We start from the raw sequence: 21069 nt of genomic DNA, 5'->3' as shown, positions 1-21069 counted from the left end.
CAGTAGAGACAACAAGATGCACCCCAAGTTCGTTCGAACACGTTTGAACGGGCTCCAGGTACAGAGCAAGCACATGCTCTGGCGTGCCATGTGCTTGCTGATTGCCACGTAAGGACTCATGCCCCAGAGTCCACACAATCTGTATCTATGGTAGGGGCTGGCGCGGTCCACTCAGAACGTGGTGTGGGTCCCTGTCTAGGTTGTCTGCCGCTAATCAATATAATGACACTCATATCAAGCTCAGGCAATTCCTGTACTTGCACTTTGTGAATAAACTTTGTGAATCTGAAATGCGCAAGCGTTAGCTTTCTCCAAGCCTTTCGCGTTGAGTTATTTCCCTCAGGTGGTAGGCTTGTCCTACCACCTGAGTCTGTGTGCGCGCTATCGGCGCTACTTGTCTTGAGAACAAGCCTAACGAGGAAAAATCACTCGAAAGCTGAGCTCTGCAGGAGTGATCGCAAATAAATATTTTTGTGTGTCTAGAGTGCCCGCACAAGAAGCGCTGAGCACCGATGCCACGGGTCTTAAGCATACGCATATGTGCTGACGCCGAAAGCTGCCGGCCTACACTCAGCATTGCTTCCATGACTGAGGTTTGTTACTAAACAGAACTGCCGATTGGTACACATTAATGAACTAAGATTAAGAAAATATTCTTGGTGCGTCGTATTTGTATTAGCACGTGTACTTGCTTATCTTTATCGGGCGACCACGTTTCACCACCTAAAAAATGTTATCGCACAGCGCAGGACGCGCCGGCATGTATCGGAAGTTTCTGGAATGTTTTCGATGGTTCCATCCGCTGCCTGTCACCAAACCTTGTGTAATCAGATTGCATGGCTGGGCAACGCGAATAGTGTAGAACTTTGTGGAAGACAAGCAGTCCCCAGCGATTACTCTGGAACATTCAACGACGGATGTATAAAAGCCAACACGGTTGACCCGCTGATCCGCTGATCAGATTTTCGACGATGGCCGACTGTGTTCGCCGTTGTCGCTGTACTTTGAGTGTAGCCTGTTCTTGAGGGCACTAATTCGCCCAATAAAACGCTAGTTTTGTCATTGCTAGTTTTATTGCTTTCTTCACCGTCACTACTATGTGACATCTGGTGGAGGTGCTAGTGCGTTCATGTACCGAACGCCCCCGCAAAGCCGCGATCCAAGCCCGAAGCCCTAGGACAAGACCAACATCGCCCAAGGCCAGCAAGCTAGCCGCAGTCTGGAAGGACTGCCGCCAGACCCCGGACTTCTGCCTGATACAACCAGGAAGACCATGGCCAGCTTAACAACCACAATGGCAGCCCCAGCGCCAAGCATCGTGTTTCAACAGCCCAGAGAGCCCCCTACCTTCCGTGGAGCTACATCGGAGGATCTGGAAACCTGGCTCGAAATTTTCTAATGGATCTCGACCTTCAACAACTGGACCTCTGAGCATAAGTTACGTATGTGTACTTCTCCTTGGACGATGCCGTAAGGACTTGGTTCGAGAACCGGGAGTTCACCCTCACAACGTCTGACCTGTGCCGCAGGAACTTCCTGAGGGCTGTAACGAGCGTTGTCCGAAAATAATGGCCTGAAGTTCAACTGCAAGCACGAGGGCAACTACCCAATGAGATCATCGCTATCTTCACGGAAGAGATGACCCGTCGTTTCCGACACGCCTACCCGGAAGTAACCGCAGAAAAAAAAGTTCGCTTCTTGATACGAGGCGTAAAGTAAGAACTTTTCGCCGGACTGATCCGTAACCCACCGAAGACCGTAGCTGAGTTCTTGACACAGGCGATGACAATTGAGGAAACTCTAGAAGTGCGCACTAGGCGATGTAACCGCCACGTGCTCACGCCGCAGTGCGCTCTCCAAGCACTGGGCTCCACTGATCTCCAATAGACCATCAGGATCATTGTGCGCGACGAACTGTGCAAGATGTTTCCTTCATCGCAACCTTAGGTTTCGATGGTCACTGGGCGTTTCCGAAGTGGCCCGAATCGCCGCTTCCCGTGCCGGAAGCGATGACCTACGCCGTCGCCCGTCGTCAAGGTACCCCTCGGCGAACACACCAGGGCCCTGTAACGCCTCAATTCCGTCGTAGAACTCCGCCGCAGCCAGCTCTCCTGCCCGTCGCCCATTGCAACCACCCGAGTAAGACGAACATTTGGCGCCCCCGATCACCACCCGCTCTACTATCACTGCGGGGAAGCCGGACACGTCTACCGCCTGTGCCAATACCGCGAAATGGAACTACACGGGTTCGCCATCAACGCTCCGCTCCCGCAGCAAGGTGAACGCCCTCGCGATACCGCCGCCTATCTCGCCGTTACTCAGTGGAGCCCTCGACGACCGTCCCATTCGCCATCACCAGGCCGATACCTGTCACCCCAGCGCCGTCCCTGTATACACTGACCCGCCCCGGGGCTAGTCTACGAGGCCATATCCGGAAACTAAAAGCAGCAACCGATGGAGGTGCGGTCGCTGTTCGTCGAACTGACGAAGACCCTCCGCCGACGCCGAAAATCTTTTCTAGGCGACATATCGATGAAACGCCGCCATCCCGACGAAGTCTGGAAGCAAAGAATACACCGACGAAAGACGACCAGACGACGCCACGTACCAGCGACAGGTCAACGCGACGCAGCCGTGATCCGAAGCCAGGACCTAATTGTAACGCAAGACAAAGAACCACCGACCTGGACATACTTCTCGACGGCCACGCAGTCACCGCCTTACTGGACACAAGAGCGGATTACTCCGTCATGAGTGGACCCATCGCCGCCCAGTTAAAGATAGTAAAGACTGCATGGGAAGGCCCTCAAATTTGGACCACTAGAGGACACCTCATTACGCCGACTGGAATCTGCACGGCAAGAACTACCGTTCGTGAGCGGACTTAACCTGCCACCTTCGTTATGCTCAAGCAGTGCTCCCGATACGTCATTCTCAGCATGGACTTTTTGAATCAACACAGCGCAATCATCGAGCTGAAGTCGAAGTTGATAACGCTGTCGGAAGGTCAAACGATACCACCGGAGAGCTCTCGTCACCACGCCTTGAGTGTGCTCGAAGATCAAATGAGCATCCCGCCACGCTACAGCACTGTTATTTCTGTCGGCACCGAAAGACCCGCTGAAGCAGAAGGCGTCATCGAGGGCGGCCAACGTCTATTGCTCAACCATGAAATCTGTGTCACAAGAGGAATCGCTCGACTCCACGGTGGGAAAGCGGGACTGATGCAACCAACTTCAGCCAGGAGTTCAAGCACATCAACAAGGTCATGACAATCGCATACATTGAATAAATTGTGGAAACCAGCAATGCGTTTGTCCTCCCGGATTCTGCCGCATCTACCTCGACAGCCATAGTTCCCGAACCAGACTTCGACATAAATGGAAGTCTCCCCATGAGTAAGCAGCAACAGCTCAGACCTTCTCCGACGATACAAAGACTGCTTTGCGAAGTCATCGAGGATTCGACAAACATCAGTCGCAAAGCATCGCATAATAACCGAAGAGTGCGCTCTACCACTCCGCCCGAGCCCTTATCGAGTTTCGACGCGAGGACTTGAAGCTATTAGCCCACAAGTCGACGAAATGCTGCGCGACGACATCATCAAGCCGTCGAAAAGCCCGTGGGCTTTTCGACAGCTGTGTTCGCAGCAGTCGACGTTCTTTGAGTGTAGCCTGTTTTTGAAGGCACAAGTTCGTCAATAAAACGCTAGTTTCGTCATTCCCAGTCTTCCTGCTTTGTTCACCGTCACTGCTACACTGTCACTGTTCACTGTCAGTACTATATCTGGTATGGCGCCTTTACTAGCACAGGCGCTTTCAGCAGGAAACCGTGGAATATGTGAGCACTCGTGCATCTGTATTCCTCATTGGGACTATAGTGAACAATATTCTCTGCTTGTTCATGAGTGCGAAGAACCAAAACGAATACCAAAAGCAGCAGTAACAATCATTGCTGTGTCTCAGCTATGGCAATCCATTTTAGAGTTGTTTTAGAAGTGAAAAATACTCTTCATAAAGAAAATTGGTACTGTGAGACTTTACGGTGTGCCATTCGATACGGGTTATTTTTCTGCCTGAGCAGAACTTAAGTTCTAGTTGCGCGGAGAAAGCGCGTCTACTGGTCTGCGCGACAGGGGAACAAGAACTGAACCGGCGTGTGTCTGTCGACCTGGTAAATTATTCGTTGATAATCCCCTTCTGGGATAGAGTTTTTTCTATTGCTTCAAAATTAGCATTGTTTAGCAACGAAATTTTCGCGTGGCGCAGCGGCAGGGTACTGGGCTTGAGTTCGGTCGGTAAGTCGTTCGCAGAGTGAGGGTGATTTATTTCAGTTCCTATTGTTTCACTGCCCCACAGAATCTTTTTCTTTGTTCTTTCTATTTAAAATGCTCTATAAAGAAGTGCAGTGGTGGCATAGAGGTAGAGTATCCGCCTCGTGTGCAAGAGGATCATGGCTCGAATCCCGGTTCCACGCAATTTTCCACCAGATTAAAAAAAAATACGCGTGTTGTTAAAATTGCGTAAACAGGCCTGGAGTGCGGCCTGATCGCGGTGACCACAACCGGTGACGCACTCGCTCACCAGAGCAGGATTGGCCACCCTGGTGCAGCAATTGGCCACAACCTCCTATATGAACACAACAATCAAACCTCGGCCCTCATTCCTCAGCAGCTGTGAAGCAACTGACCACGGCGACGGTCAGACCTGTGATGCAGCAGAAGGTGCTAAAAATTAGTACCTGGGCCTGAACAAGCCGCCATTGAAATCTGAACCTGGCAATGTTTAACGGTAGAACGTTATCTAGTGCGGCTAGCCTAGCAGTGCAATTGAAGGAATTAGAGCGTGGTAAATGGGATATAATAGGGCTCAGTGAAGCGAGGAGGACAAAAGAAGCATATACAGTGCTAAAAAGCGGGCAAGTCCTGTGCTACCTATGCTTAGCGCAGAGACGAGAACTAGGAGTTGGATTCCTGATTAATAAGGATATGGCTGGTAACATACAGGAACTCTATAGCATTAACGAGAGGGTGGCAGGTCTTGCTGTGAAACTTAAGAGGCACAAATTGAAGGTCGTAGAAGTCTACGCCCCTACATCCAGTTATGATGACCAGGAAGTCGAAACCTTCTATGAAGACGTGGAAATGGCCATGGGTAAAGTCAAAACTGTAATAACGGATGTGGACGCAGCAGCAGCTTTTGCAAGATTCCTTTATTGCACGAAAAACAAGGGTTTATGTAGGCACGGTGCATCGCTTATCGGCACACGTGCGATGGGTTTAACACGGAAGACATGCGCACAAGATAGCCAACTCAGTCATGTCGCTCTGTTATCACATCCCTTCCCACCTAGTAGTCAATGCCATAACGAAGCACTGGGTGACGTACACGAGTAGACCTACGGCATGCTTGCGGAACTTCTGGACTAGGCAATCTCTGCACTGCAGTTTGCGTCGCTGGAAGGATAGGCGATCTCTGTACTGCAGTTTCAGTCGCTGGAAGCTTGAAGCTGGGGTTGGCGTGAGAGAATGTCGGTACAGCATCCCATGCTCTCCGCACGCGGTTGCGATGACGTCGGTATACTGAACCATCCGAAGTCTGTACTTTGTACATGACGTGGCCCAAGCGACGCAGTATCCGTGCGGCCAGCCACTTCGGACCACGAGAGAAGTTCCGCAAGTACACGGTCACCCTGTAGAAACTCCCTTGACGATGGCTGCTTGGTACATGCAGGGCCTTTCACGTAAGGGCGCAGTCTCGACAAGACAGAGCGGCATAAGTGGCGTGAGCGGCATGGCGTCCTCCCGGTTTCCGAGTGGGGCGTGGAGTGCTGCTTGAATAAAAAACGAGAAACTTTACACGCCACTGCGCCCTGGCTCTGTTTTCGGAGCGCACACTTTAGCTCGCGAACCATGCGCTCAGCCCTTCCGTTGTTTGCGGGATGGTATGGCGCTGTATACATGTAGCGCACGCCATTTATGTTCAAGAAAGATTGCATTTCGTTGCTTCAGAAGGCTGTGCCGTTATGAGAAACAACTAACTCCGGCAATCCGTATGAAGCAAACATTCTTCGCAGTTTTTCGATCGCAGCTGAGGAATGAAGCGATGGTATTATCTCGATGTCAGCCCAGTTTGATAACGCGTCCACGACAACAAGAACGAAAATGCCGTTAACCGGCCCTGCAAAATCTATGTGCATTCTGCTCCACGGGCTTTCGGGTTTCGTCCAAAAATGCACAGGCGTTTTAGGTTCGCTTTGCCTGTTTTCTTGACAGAGTTTGCAATGACGCACGAAATCTTCAATCTGAGCATCGATCTTCGGCCACCACACATGCGACCTTGCCAGAGCTTTCATGGCCGTTATGCCAGGGTGATTTGCATGCAGAATCGCGAGGGTAATTTTTTGCTGAGTTCTTCAGGCAACATAACCCTATTACCCCACAGAAGGCAGTCACGGTGAAAAGACAGCTCTCCGCGCCTCACCTGATAGGCAGCATATTCTGGGCGTACACCTTGTGGCCAGCCAGTTGCGACCCATTTCTTCACATGCGACAGACAAGGATCACGCAGAGTGGCTGTTGCGACGTCTGCTGCGCTCACAGGGGGGTACTCCACTGCTTCTAACAAAAGGACGTCGCCAGCAGGCTCGACGTCCCTCCTGACACGGGTAACGGTAGCATGCTTAGACAGTCGGCGTTTATGTGACCTTGCGTCCTTCTATACTCCAGTTTGTATTCGTAAGCAGATAACAGCAAACACCACCGCAACATGCGCGGTGACAAAACAACGGCGATCTGCTTGTCTCGTTGAAAGATACAGAGTAGTGGCTTATGATGTGTCAAGATGTGGGAAGTGGACGTGTAGGAGCCCGAATGGCGCGACAAGAAATGAAATAGACCTTATACTCGGCGCTAACCCTGGCATCTTGGAAGATGTGGACGTGCTCGGCAAGATGCACTGCAGTGACCATAGGATGGTAAGAATTCGAATTAGCCTAGACTTGAGGAGGGAACGCAAGAAACTGGTACGTGAGAAGCCGATCAATGAGCGGTAAGGGGGAAAAGAGGAATTCCGGATCAACCTACAGAACAGGTATTCGGCTTTACCTCATGAAGAGGACCCTAGTGTTGAAGCAATGAACGACAATCTTAAGGGCATCATTAAGGAGTAAAAACTTTATTGGATATAAATAAAAACCCGCCAAGGTTGCTCAGTGGCTATGGTGTTGGGCTGCTGAGCACGAGGCCGCGGGATCGAATCCCGGCCACGGCGGCCGCATTCCGATGGGGGCTAAATGCTAAAACACCCGTGTACTTAGATTTAGGTGCACGTTAAAGAACCCCAGGTGGTCGAAATTTCCGGAGTCCTCCACTACGGCGTACCTGATAATCAGAAAGTGGTTTTGGCACGTAAAACCCCATAATTTAATTTCATTAATATAAATAAAATAAGGAAGTCGGTGGTAACTCCGTTAGACAGGATACCAGTAAGCTATCGCAGGAGACAAAAGATCTGATCAAGAAACGCCAATGTACGAAAGCCTCTAACCCTACAGCTAGAATAGAACTGGCCAAACTTTCCACGTTAATCAACAAGCGTAACACAGCTGACATAAGGACGCATAATATGGATTGAACTGAACATGCTCTCAGGAACGGAGGAAGCCTAAAAGCAGTGAAGAAGAAACTATGAATAGGCAAGAATCGGATGTATGCGTTAAAAGAAAAACCCGGCGATATCATTACTAATATGGATGAGATAGTTCAGGTGGCTGACGAGTTCTATTTATACAATACCAGTGGCACCCATGACGACAACCGAAGAGAGAATAGTCTAGAGGAATTTAAAATCCGGAAAGTGATGGCGGAAGAAGTAAAGAAAGCCTTGGCAGCTATGCAAAGGGCGAAGGCAGCTGGGGAAGGTCAGGTAACAGCAGATTTGTTGAAGAATGGTGGGTAGATTGTTCTAGAAAAACTGGTCACCCCGCATACGCAATGCCTCATGACTTCGAGCGTACCGGAATCTTCGAAGAACGTTAACATAATCCTAATCCATAAGAAAGGGGACGCCAAGGACTTGAAAAATTTTAGACAGATCAACTTACTGTCCGTTGCCTACAAAGTATTTACTAAGGTAATCGTAAATAGAATCAGGAACACCTTAGACTTCTGTCAAGCAAAGGACCAGGCAGGATTCCGTAAAGGCTATTCAACAACAGACCATGTTCACACTATCACTCAGGTGATAGAGATGTGCGGAATATAATCAACCCTTATATGTAGCTTTCATTGATTACGAGAAAGCGTTTGATTCAGTAGAAAACTCAGCAGTCATGTAGGCATTACGGAATCAGGGTGTAGACGAGCCGTATGTAAAAATACAGAAAAATATCTATAGTGGCTCTACAGCCACCGTAGTCCTCCATAAACAAAGCAACAAAATCCCAATAAAGAAGGACGTCAGGCAGGGAGATACGATCTCTCGAATGCTTTTCACAGCGTGTTTACAGGAGGTATTCAAAGACCTGGATTGGGAAGAATTGGGGATAAGAGTTAATGGAGAATACCTTACTAACTTGCGATTCGCTGATGATATTGCCTTCCTTAGTAAACAGGGGACCAATTGCAATGCATGCTCACTGACCTGGACAGGCTAAGGAGAATAGTGGGTCTAAAAATTAATTTGCAGAAAATTAAAGCGATGTTTAACAGCCTTTGAAGAAATCATTCGTTTACGATAGGTAGCGAGGCACTGGAAGTGGTAAGGGAATACATCTACTTAGGGCAGATAGTGACCGCGGATCCGTATCATGAGACGGAAATAAGCAGAAGAATAAGAATGGGCTGGGGTGCCTTTGGCAGGCATTCTCAGATCATGAACTACAGGATGCCATTATCCCTCGAGAGAAAAGTGAATAACCGCTGTGTCTTACCAGCACTCACCTACGGCGCAGAAACCTGGAGGCTTACGAAAAGGGTTCTACTTAAATTGAGGACGACGCAACGATCTATGGAAAGAAGAATGATGGGTGAAACGTTAAAGTATAAGAAAAGAGCAGATTGGGTGAGGGAACAAACGCGAGTTAATGACATCTTAGTTGAAATCAACAAAAATAAATGGCCATGGGCAGGACATGTAATGAGGAGGGAAGATAACAGATTGTCATTAAGGATTGCGGACTAGATTGCAAGAGAAGGGAAGCGTAGCAGGGGGCGGCAGAAAGTTAGGTCGGCGGATGAGATTATGAAGTTTGCAGGGACGACATGGCCACAATTAGTACATTACCGGGGAAGTTGGAGAAGTATGGGAGAGGCCTTTGCCCTGCAGCGGGCGTAACCAGGCTGATGATGACTTCGATCATGATGATGATAATGATGATGTGGTGGTAAAATGGCAGCTCGGGTGCGTGTGTGTGTGTGTGTGTTTTTTTTTTTTTTTTGAGCTGCTTTTGGCATCAGCACCCAGCTTGTCCCCGGATGCCGTATGCCGGGTCTCCCCGGCATCTCCCCGGATGCCGTGTGGCGACGGGTCGGATGGGCTCCACATCTGCTCCGCACAGAAGCTACATTTTCGGCGAAATCACCTCCACATCCAGATTCTACGCAATCATCGTGTGCCTGAAGTCAGCCAGAGCAGGTCAACACCAAACTTGAGGGTGTAAGTGCTATATTTTGCATTTTACGGCCACAACAAGTTTCGAAGCGGGGCCGCCCCGCTAAACCCACTTCGCTAGTGGCGAGGCCTAGCAAAGGCTTCGGCCACCGCACCGCTGCAGATGGCGAACGCGCTGCTCAATGCCGACGCCGACAAAGCCCACCAATCGTCTACCGGGGCCCCGGAGGACGAGGACATGGAAACTCGCGAATCCCAAGGACTCCTTCGGGCTGCTGAGGAGAACGAAGAAGACAATGAGCCTTGGATCAGTGTTACCAGTCGTGCCCGTCGCCGTCGGCAGCAGACACGCTCGACCACGCCCCAACTTTCCCGAACGCCACCGAAGCCCGTTCTCCGCCACAGGCGACCGGCGATGCGCAAGCCCCGACAACCCCCCCTTCCTGCCGATGATTACAAGTTGGCGGTTCGTCCACGGAACGGCCTTTAGCTCAACAAGGTGAGCCCAGGGAAGTTAGTAGACGCCATCACAAATGAGGCAAAGCTACAAATCGGCTCCACCGGATTCAAAATACGCATCGACGAAGACCAAAACATCCTTGTTCTGAGCACTGCCTCAGAAGCTACGGCCTCAGCACTAAGCAAGATGCGAAAAATTACAATTGATGCAACAACATATGATATTGCATCATACGGAATTTCCCCCGATAACTCTTGCAAAGGGGTAATATACAACATCGATCACGACACCACGCCCGAAATGTTACTTAAACGCATTGAATCTCCAGGATACGAGGCGCTAACATGTAGAAGACTGGGAAACACAACCACCATGGTGATCACATTCTTGGGAAAAACAGTACCATATTACATCGAATTTTCCGGCCTTCTTCTGCTGTGCTACCTCTACAAGAGAACCGTGCCACATTGCCGAACCTGCAAGGAGACAGGCCACAGAGAGGACGTCTGCCCGCGGCCCCCCGCGACACCCAAGTGCAGAGAGTGCGGCACTTCGCTAGCAACGGAGCAGCACGAGTGCCACCCTCGGTGCTCTCTGTGCGGCAGGAATCACCCGACAGCAGCGAAAACCTGCCCCAACAGGTTCCTGCCGCCCGTCAACAGCCGGAAACCGCAGCAGACCCTGAGAGCAGGCTCCTTGTCTCCGAGGCCGCGTGGCGAGCACTCAGCATCCCGCAAGTCACGGTCCCCGAAACGACGCGGGTCTGTCCAGGGGAGGAGCAGTTCCAGGCCGCGTTCCGGTTCCGGTTCCAGGCGTAGGACCTCATCGCGACGACGGACGCCATCCCATGGCAGGACCTCGAGCCGTGGTCGTTCCGCAAGCGGCAGGAGGGGAAGCAAGAGAGCAGCGCAGGTCACGCAGCAGGTGAGCTGCGCACAGGTTGTTTCTCCCAAAGCTCCCCCCCCCCCCCCCTGTTGACACAGAGCTGGCACAGGCACATGCCCAGATTAGGCATCTCACTGAAGAAAACGCAGAACTCAAATCAGAAATCACTAGCGTACACGCAGAAATCGTTGCACTTAAAGATGAATTGCTTGGTATAGCACTACCCCTACACAAAACACTTCAACCCCACCCCCGCAGGGGCCGTATTCTGTAGCGGTTCCTTTTGGAACCGGTTCCTTTTGGCTGTCGCCATTGGTCGGCGCTTCGTTGTTGTCATGCCTGGTGGGCGGGACGACAAATTTTGATGACGTCACACAGGTTGCCAATCATCTGGAAAGGAACTGGTTCCCTGCTAGGAGAGGAACCGCGGAGAAGTGGTTCGCTCGAGGGTCGCGCGCGGTGGCGAGATGATGTCGAGGGTTGCTGGGACAACCGTGGCTGCCAGCTAGTCTCGCGCCAGCTGATGAGCCGGCACCTAGACGAGACGAGACAGAGACGGCAATGGCGGCTCCTTTAGTTGTGCTGCTGGCGAGCGCCGAAAGTCAACGACGCGACGAGAGGCAACGACGCGACGCGTTCGGCATGGCCGAAGAAGAGTTTCGAAGGCATTTTAGGCTCTCCAAAGACATAGTGCGACGTCTTTGCGATGAGGTGGAAGGACATCTCGGACCTCAAAGATTTCGTGGTGTCGACACTACGATGAAAGTGCTGTGCGCGCTGCGGTTTTTTGCCACCGGGAGCTTTCAACAGTGCGTCGGTAATGAAAAAGCAATTGCACTGTCGCAGCCTTCGGTCAGCCGGATCATTACAGCCGTCGCCAAGGCCATTACGGTTGTGGGCAAAGAAAAAGGATGGGTTAGATTCCGACCCCCGGCGCAACAGAAAGCCGCCGTCAAGGAAGGCTTTCTTAGCCGTGGAAAAATTCCAGGAGTTGTAGGATGTGTGGACGGGAGTCTAATAGCCATCGTTCGCCTTAAGAAGCCCGGCCCTGGCGAAACGGAATCGTACTGGAGCCGTAAAGGGTATTACGCCCTCAACTGCATGGTCGTGAGTATTGTTCATTGACAAATATTTTCGATATGTGTTTGCGCGAGTGCACGTTGTAAAAAACTTCGTTTCGTTATTTTTCATCAATTGTCGGTAATACTTGCGTTCCTATTCGAGAAAGTAGCGTTTGTGTTGTATGTGTAATGACGACTTTGATCTTGGCAATAGAACACGGCCGCACTTTTTCAGTGCTCTCTAATCACAGTTGAATAGCCTTTTCGGTGCTACAATGTAAACACATTACGCGCGACTTAAACCGGAATAGACGCCGTAGCAGTGAAGGGAGTCTTCGTCTGCGAGCGATCCTAACAGAAGACGAGCCCTTGTGATTCTTATTCGACGTAAAACTAAAGCATTGTGGCCAACAGACTGTAAACGTGAAAAGGAGCATCCCATCAATGAAAATGGTGTGAGGGAGAATGAGAATGTGTGGGCACCCATTTGCTCTAGCTGTTAGTACGGCACATGCTGCCAGTTCCGCGTTCTTTCGCTTGTAATAGGCACTTTGTCTGGAAAACAAAAACACAGGTGGCACTCTCTAGCAGAATCTTGTACAATATGGACGGAAGAAACCAAAGGAATTATTTTGAACATTGTGTTGTGACCGCACGCCATACATGAGCACATGTACACATGTACACATGCCAACATTGCATTTGTAGGTTAAGATGACATTGTTATCATGCTGATGATTAGTTCAACTGCCTACTGCGTATGTTGATATCTCCTTTTCTGTAATTGTGTTGGCTGACTGAACAGTAACTGATTGGCAAGTAGTGTTGTAAGCAAAAGTTTGTGCCAGATATTTGTTGCAGTGGCATTGACACCTTCTCTTTGCTTTCCCTTACGAGGTGTGTGATGCAAAGCTGAATATCCTGGCAATTGACCCACGGTTTCCGGGATCGTGCCACGATTCTTTCGTTTGGAGGCATTCTGCATTTCGCCGCCGCCTCACTCGTGGCCTGTTACTTCATGGAGAAGTCTTGCTTGGTAAGTGCACCTAAAGTAGCAGTGCTTCTTCCACATGTAAAACATACACAGTCAAATAGTTTTGCATCCTAGCAAGCTTTAAGAAAGCATGATTTGCTAGAAATGTGTTGTGAATGCAGCAGTACCTAATGAACCTGAAGCGACTATCGAGAGAAAAATGTCTCTCTTAGAAGGCAGATATTTTTACCAGCATGTATACAACAGCTGACATGTTATTCTGTTTATTATTAATTTCGATACACTGAATGCCACGTGGAGCGTTACAGGCAGGGGTGTAATTCTACAGAACATGTCGAAATGACAGTTTTCAAGTATGATGGAAAAGGGTTGGTGACAATGGACTCGGGTAGCTGATTCCTGGTCACTGTCCTTGGAACGAAGGAATAAGCGTGTGCGTGAAACTTTCGGCATCGACGTTAGTGATCGGTGTAGTATATATTGTAGAATAGTGCAAGTTGCGCTATTTTTCTTTGTGTCACAATGTCTGCAATTTTTTTTGTTGCAGCGACATGTGGTGCTGGAGTGATTAGAAAGGATCAAACGGGTAGCTCGAGTTCGGGTACCTTCACGAGAAGAGGTACGAAAGGTAGAGTAAGGATCCCAGATACTGGCAGCATATTCGAGAGTAGACCTTAGAAGTGTTTTATAAAATAACACTTCTGAAGAGAGAAGAGCTAATTAGTTTTGGTGGAGGATGTACGTTTAGGGAGGGGCAAATGGCATGAACGGAGCAGAAAACCACGAGTATGAAATAAATATTACATGTAGAACTTAACGCGAGAATGAGATTTGCAGCCAAGACAACAGGTGAAATTGGGCTTTTCTTTAATATGAGTCGAACTTTCTTTACAAATTTCTGGGAAGGTCAATGTTTGATAGATATTGCAACAATAAATCCAAGACCCGCTGCTGTTGTAAAAGGGCCCTGGCGTAGACTGTGTTCTTGCATTGTGCCTTAATGTATCCACGTTCGTTCACTGACATGCAACACTTTACAGGGGACTCTGGGTACCCGCTAGAGCCACGGATCATGACTCCTGTGCCTGGTCACCCAAATCGCCTCACGGCAGAGGGGCACTATAATGTGTGGGGACCCCTTTTGGGACCCCTGTCTCCTGTTCATGCGCGACTTGGGCCATTCGGCCGCGCGATCGCTGGGGACACGCAGTTCCAAGCCTTATTTTGGATAGCGTACATTCCCCGCGGCCGCTGGCGCCGGCGCGACGCGGAGCCTGCTGCTTGCGCGCGCGGCTCACGTTACGCCATGCGCCGCGCGTAAGAACAGTGCCTGAGGAGCGGGCCCCTCTCGCCCTCTCTTCGGTTTCTCTCTCCTTCAGCATCGGAGGTGCGCGGGCGCTTTCACCCGGAAAGATTGACTTTCGGTGCTCATGGCTGTCGCACGTGCGGACCCCCTTGGTCCCGCGCCCCTCTGAGCAAGGCGGCCCCCTTTGGTGTGGCGAACCTGCTCGGAAGAGCCAGCGTGGCGGAGCAGACTTCCCGGGAGCTTTCACCCGTAGTCTGCGACTGCCACCCCAGTGCCGTATTCCTGTATTGTACTCGCATTTTGTACATAGCAGGAAATAAACCCCCATTCGTGGGAGCCACGGCTGGAGTCGTCTCTACGCCTTGCCGGTGAGTCAGCGAACCCGCCGCGGCGCCCTTTGCGTGCGCTGCGGAGTGGGGACGAGCTACGTGTCTCCTTAGACCTTAGCTAGCCGGGTCCGGGCACGTTAGCCCGAAGCCCCACATTGGGCGCCAGAAATGAGGCACACGCATCAATGCGAAATGCCGTTGAGCGGTGCGTAGGAGTCGTCAAGAGCCGCTTCCGATGCCTGCAGAGGTATCGGGTGCTCCACTACTCGCCTCAGAAAGCAGCCACTATTGTTGCAGCTTGTGCAGCGCTGCATAACCTCTGCCTTGCAGCAGGCGTGCCTCTGCCAGACGACCCAGATGACGACGGTGCACATGACGACAGCGCACTGGAGCCAGCCCAGGCACAAGTGCCGCTTCAAGTACAGGTGCCACCGCAGGCGCACCCTGTACAGCCTTCTCGAGATTTGTTTCAAAGAGGCCGTGCGGTGCGTGAATCCTTAGTTGGTGTGTTTCGGCTGCCCAGAAATTTGCGCATTGCCTACCTGCAAAGTGTGCGCCGGCGCATTCGCTGGCAAATGAGGCGGAGACATGTGCTGGTGTAACATGTTTTATTTTTATTTTCATGAAAGTAAATAGGCCGTGCACTTCAACATAACACATTGCGTGTGCTCACATGTGGCTAATCATAGTATGCTGCATACCGCAGTAGTGAAAAGCACATGATTTGTCTATGTTGAGCATGACAGATACACATGCAGTGACAAATAACCATGTGCCATTATGTTACTCCTTTGCTTTGTTCACTGTGCTTTTGAAGCCAGTATTCTGCTGCTCAGCGCATGCCCAAACGCATCTACACCAGGCGTGCAATTGACTGACCTACGACGTCACCGGGATCTCGGCGCCACCCTGGGCCATAAAAGCGGTGGCCTCACAGTGAAACGAGTCATTTGGCAGCAGCGGCAGCTGGACGTGAACTCGTCTCTCACGAAAGCTACTTCCATTTTTCAGGTTGGTGTAACAACCCTATTCCGTAAACCCGAGTTCTATTTTCTGAAGAGCGCTCTCGCTGCTGCTGCTGCCATTTTGCATTTTGTTAGTCTATGCGTTCGTAATATTCTGTTCATTTTTGCGCATGCTTGTTGCTGCCAACGGAACTGTTGTTGATCGCGCATACATCATGTTACGCTGCTGCGCGTGCCGACAGCTTATTGCTGACGGCTGTCCTTCAATACGCTGCTCCGAGTGTGATTTTGTCTTTCACCTCGGACCCTGTAGTGGCGTTTCGGAGGATACACACAAATCTAAACGAGGAAACGCACATAAATCCTGGAAGTGTGAGTCATGCAAGGGTGGCGGCAAATCCCATATTGCACGTGAAGAACAGCCGTCCGATCGAGAGCTAATCACTCGGCTTCTTGCAATGGAAAGTAAGATTGACTCTCTCCTGGCCTTGTCTGCCAAGCTTGAGCCTCTTGAATCATCCGTCCAACTACTCTCTAAGTTTGACGACTTTCAAACACGCCTTCTTGCCCAAGAAAAGTTAACCAAGGAAGTTACGAAGCGAGTTGAACAGCTCGAGAAGGGGGAAGGGGCCAGCGAAATTGCACAGCTCAATCTGGATATACATAATCTAGAGTGGCGCAGTCGTCGTCTAAACATTGAATTTCACGGCATCACGGAGTCTGATGACGAAGACTTGATGAAGAAGGTTAACGACATAGGTACGACACTGGAGCTTAAGCCATTGTGCTCGAGCGACATAACAGCCATTCACAGGCTTCCTGCTAAGCCGGGTAAAACACGGGGCGTAATTGTTAGCTTCGCAAAATCAGAAATTCGTGACGCTTGGCTGGAAAAAAGGAAGGCGTTACGAGACGCTAATACCAACATGTTTATCTGTGAAAATCTGACTCGTTTCTCTCGTACTCTTCTGGCAAGTGCAAAATGCTGGGCGAAGGAATCTGGCTACGCGTTCGTTTGGCACGCGAATGGAAAAGTACTTGTAAGAAAAAAGACCGGCGCACGTGCAGTTGTTGTCCGTGATAAGGACGATCTTGAAAACCTGAAATGATAGCATAGTCCTCTGCTATACTTGCATGAATGCGCCACTCCATTCATGTCAGATAACGCTTATCATACTGTGCAGCTGAAGGATGAGCAAAATCTTTCATTATTTCATTTGAACTGCCAAAGCTTGCGAAATAAATTTGATGAGGTTACCTTATTTTTATCGAGCCTAAACCATGAATTCGATTTCATTTGCTTTAGTGAGACATGGTTCACACCGGATGACTGTTTTTTACTACCTGGATATGACTGTGTGTCAGCCTGTCGTTCATTGAAGCGTGGAGGTGGCGTTGCCCTGTATGTCCGTTCGGATCTGCCGTACCAAATTCCACCAAATTATAATATTGTGAACGAAAATTTAGAATGTGTTTTTATTCACTGCTATAACATAATTCTTGCTGTCGTGTACCGCCCGCCATCTGGGTGTATAAGTGAATTTATGCAGTTTGCAGAAGAAGTATTTGTGCGCAGTATTGAAATCAACCGTGAATGTGTTTTTGTCGGCGACTTTAATATAGATGCTTCTGAAAATAATGCTACCTTCTTGCATTTCAAAGAACTTTTCGAATCATACGGTTGTACAAATGTAATTAACGAGCCTACCCGTGTCACCTCAAGTACTGAAACAATATTAGACCTGTGCATTACAAGCTTTTGCCCTGATGAAGTGAAGTCAGGTGTAATCACTTGTGACCTTACCGATCATTTACCAATTTATTGTCTAATACCATCGAAACAAAAGCGTACATTAGTAAAAGAAACACTGGTTAGAGACTACTCGGAACAAAACATGTTAAGGTTTAAAGAACTCATGGAACAACAGAAATGGGATAGTGTCATAAAAGAAAACGATCCAAATGTTGCTTATAATGTCTTTCTGAAGTGTTTTACTTCTGCCTACAATGCCTCCTTTCCGCTAAAAGCTGCTAAAAAACACAAAAAACAAGAAAACCTTGGATATCACATGAATTATACACCAGAATTAAACAAAGGCAGAGACTTTTCCAGAAGTTTTTAGACACGAGATGTGAAGGTGATCTTCAAATATTTAAGAAAATGAGGAACAAATTAAGTGCTGATATCAAGAAAGCAAAACGAGAATTCTACATGAAAAAAGTTTCTGAAATTGTGGGAAATTCTCGTCTTGTATGGAAAATGATCCGGGATATTATAGGAAAGACAAGTTCGCCAAAACGTGTTTTGTATGAAAGTGAGTCCATGAGTGACATTGAGGTCGCAAACTTGTTTAACGAACATTTTATTAATGTAGGTGCTTCGGCAGATGACCGCGCCAAAATGCCTTGTGAACATTTTGTGAGAACACATTGTCAAAATACTATATTTATGTCACCCACTGATCAATATGAGATAACTGATATCATATTGGCTTTGAAAAATGATTGCGCCGCTGGAGCTGACGATATTAAAGCTAGACCACTGAAAGCTGTCGCGCCGATGGTAAGCATCCCGCTTACGCACATTATCAACCTTATTCTTTCAACCGCAGTGTTCCCAGACGCAATGAAGCTAGCCCGTGTTGTCGTAATACATAAAGGTGGTTCCGTTAAAGACAAGAACAATTACAGACCAATATCAGTGCTTCCTATCTTTGCAAAGATAACGGAGAACATAATACATAAAAGACTTTCTGGCTTTCTGACGGCAAACAATATAATAGTAAGCGAACAATTCGGGTTTAGAAAAAACAAGTCGTCTGAAAGTGCCCTTCTTGAAATAAAGGAGCATATACTAGACAACATCGAAAGGAAAATAGTTACCCTGGGAATATTTCTGGATTTTAGAAAAGCTTTTGACTGTGTCCAACACGATGTGCTCTTAAAGAAATTGCCATTGTATGGAATACGGGGCAAAGCTTGGTCTTTGATAAAAAGCTACTTAACTTCGAGAGCTCAATTCACATGCATAAACGGCGTAAATTCGGACTTAAAATTTGTAAAATATGGCGTACCACAGGGATCATTACTAGGACCAACGTTATTTTTATTATACATTAACGATATTGTAAACATTAACAAAAATACAAAGTTAATTTTATACGCAGACGATACGAATGTATTCTTCACAGGTGCTCATGAAAGAGAGGTATTTCATCGAGCTAACGAATGGCTAACAGGTCTGGATTTATGGCTTCAATCTAACAGACTTCAATTAAACATCAGCAAAACGAAATACTTTCTCTTCCGGCCGCGAGGACACCACCCAACTATAAACTTGGATTTAAAATATCAAAACGTTACCATCGAACAATCTGTATCAGTTAGATTTTTGGGGGTGACATTTCAAGAAAACCTCTCATGGACGCCTCACGTTGACAAGCTCCGAAGTGAGCTAGGGCGAGCTGTTGGAATCTTAAAGTGAGATATTATATCCCGTCTGCGGTGAAAAGGCAGATATACTACGCGCTATTTCATTCCCTTTATGTTACTGTTTCTTAGTATGGTCAACAACGACTAAGACAAACCTAGACAGTCTTTTTTTGTTTGCAAAAGCGAGCGGTGCGTGCAATAGGAAATTTAGAACTTTCTGAAGACACTACACCCTTTTTTAAATCTAATAAAATACTGCCTATTCATAAATTGTATAAATACAACTTGGCCCTGGAAATATTGCACCAGCACCAAGCAACACCTATTCAAACCGAATATCAAGTGAAACCTGGTCCGTACTGCCTACGAAAGAATTTAATACCCAGGCCACGCTCTCGTGCAAAATATGGCGATCAAAAACTAAGCTTTATGATACCAGACCTTCTCAACGAATATCCGGAAATTGCTGAAGCGCTCGTTACAGCTACCTCAGTGCACATTTTCAGAAAAATGCTCAAACATTTTTTTCTTAACACAGACTAAAAATCGTGCTGGACTGATCCCAGTTGGTTTCCTCTTACTGTGTCTTGGCTTTTCATTGCGAAAGTCCGATATATTTTCTGTACTAGGACGATAGTTGCGACATACCTGTACAATGTATCTAATTATATGTGTATTGATGTGTATGTGTATTTATGTCATTATGTTATTGATAAGGAACACTTATTGATGTTTAAGTTCTACCGTGTTCCAAATTGAGCCTATTGTAGTCAATACTTTTGTTATTATTGTTCTTGTGTGACTGCTGCTGCCAAGGGTGGCGAGGCCCAGTCAGGCACTTTCAGTGCCTTTTGTCGCGTCCCCCAAGGCATTTCTGTAAGGAATGTCTTGAATAAATGAATAAAGAAAGAATAAAGAATATTGTCTCGCCAGGGAATTTTCTTTAAATAAAGGTTATTTCCAAGGTGAATGGCAACCAATCTTGCATTGTTGAATATTTGCTTTGCAATGCCTATTTTACTGTGCAGTATGCATTGTTCCAAAGCTGAAGCTGTCTGTTCATGTGTGACACGCAAGAACATCATGAGTTACACAGCAACTGAAATGTCGTTCAGCAATCTGTATAGCACATATTGAAACGTATAGCAACAAACGAGACATGTCAAGCACTTATTGGAGCAGAATTTCTTTAAAAAGCAGACACTCATGCTTACTACTGCTTTGTTTAAACTCAAGAGTTGCTTCAGCATTGCATTTCTTGCACGCATGATTTCACATAATGCTCGTAATTGCTGCTTAACAAGGTGCAACAATATAAACAAAATCATGACAATGAAACATTTTTTTATTGATTCATTTTATTCATTGGGTACCTGCTTCGCCATTCAGGCATTACAGCAGGGAGGGTACAACTCATAAATGAACACTCAAAATTACATTCATAAAGCATGGAAGAAATCATGATTTGAACAAATACAGACAGTGTCAGGTGGTAGAGTATTCCAGTCTCTTATAGTACGAACATAGAGTAGCGGAAAGCGTCGCTTTTAACCCTCTATTGCATGGCGTCCCATATTTGGCACATACCGGTTACCATTCTTTTTCGCGTGTGTGAGATTCCCAGTTGAGAATGTGATACCGTCAGAGTAAATCTCGTAGTTATGCGCACTTATTATGGGCAAGTGCTGCCATCTCTTGAGTGATACACAAAACAGAGGTGAAGTAGATTTTGGGATGCGACGTGAAACTCGGAGGGGGCAAACACGAGCAATTGGTTTTTCTTTTTTTCTCTGAAAAGTTCGACCGCAGAAACATAGAAAAATTATTTTGGCATATTTTTTGGCCTCGCCAATTCAAGGCAGTTACTAGTTTTCTCAATTTTGCCTGCAACTACAGCAGAGAAACCGAAATCGGTGTGTGCCATATTTGGCACAGTATGAACTTGAAATACAAAATATGGTAACGTGCTGCCATCTGTTCAATAGCCCGAAGCTGCAGGTCACTCTATCACAAGATGTAATTTTGA

At 47.9% G+C, this 21069-nt stretch overlaps 3 long non-coding RNA genes across 4 annotated transcripts in view; 2 read left to right on the top strand and 1 right to left on the bottom strand.

Moving 5' to 3' along the window:
• The window catches only part of LOC129383541 (uncharacterized), a 55726-nt gene that overhangs the window by 5378 nt on the left and 29279 nt on the right, over positions 1–21069 (top strand). The gene's annotated exons all lie outside the window — the stretch shown is intronic.
• Positions 1–21069, bottom strand: part of LOC126526306 (uncharacterized) — a 75300-nt gene that overhangs the window by 43870 nt on the left and 10361 nt on the right. The window lies entirely within an intron of this gene.
• On the top strand, positions 11953–14132 carry LOC140220004 (uncharacterized). The gene is made up of 3 exons (XR_011896251.1): positions 11953–12063; positions 12915–13053; positions 14052–14132. It is a non-coding gene; the product is annotated as an uncharacterized lncRNA (long non-coding RNA).

This window comes from Dermacentor andersoni, chromosome 8, assembly GCF_023375885.2.
Source record: "Dermacentor andersoni chromosome 8, qqDerAnde1_hic_scaffold, whole genome shotgun sequence".
Classification (NCBI taxonomy): domain Eukaryota; kingdom Metazoa; phylum Arthropoda; class Arachnida; order Ixodida; family Ixodidae; genus Dermacentor; species Dermacentor andersoni.
Note: the sequence above shows the minus strand (reverse complement) of the source record. Positions and strands in the feature narration are given on the sequence as shown.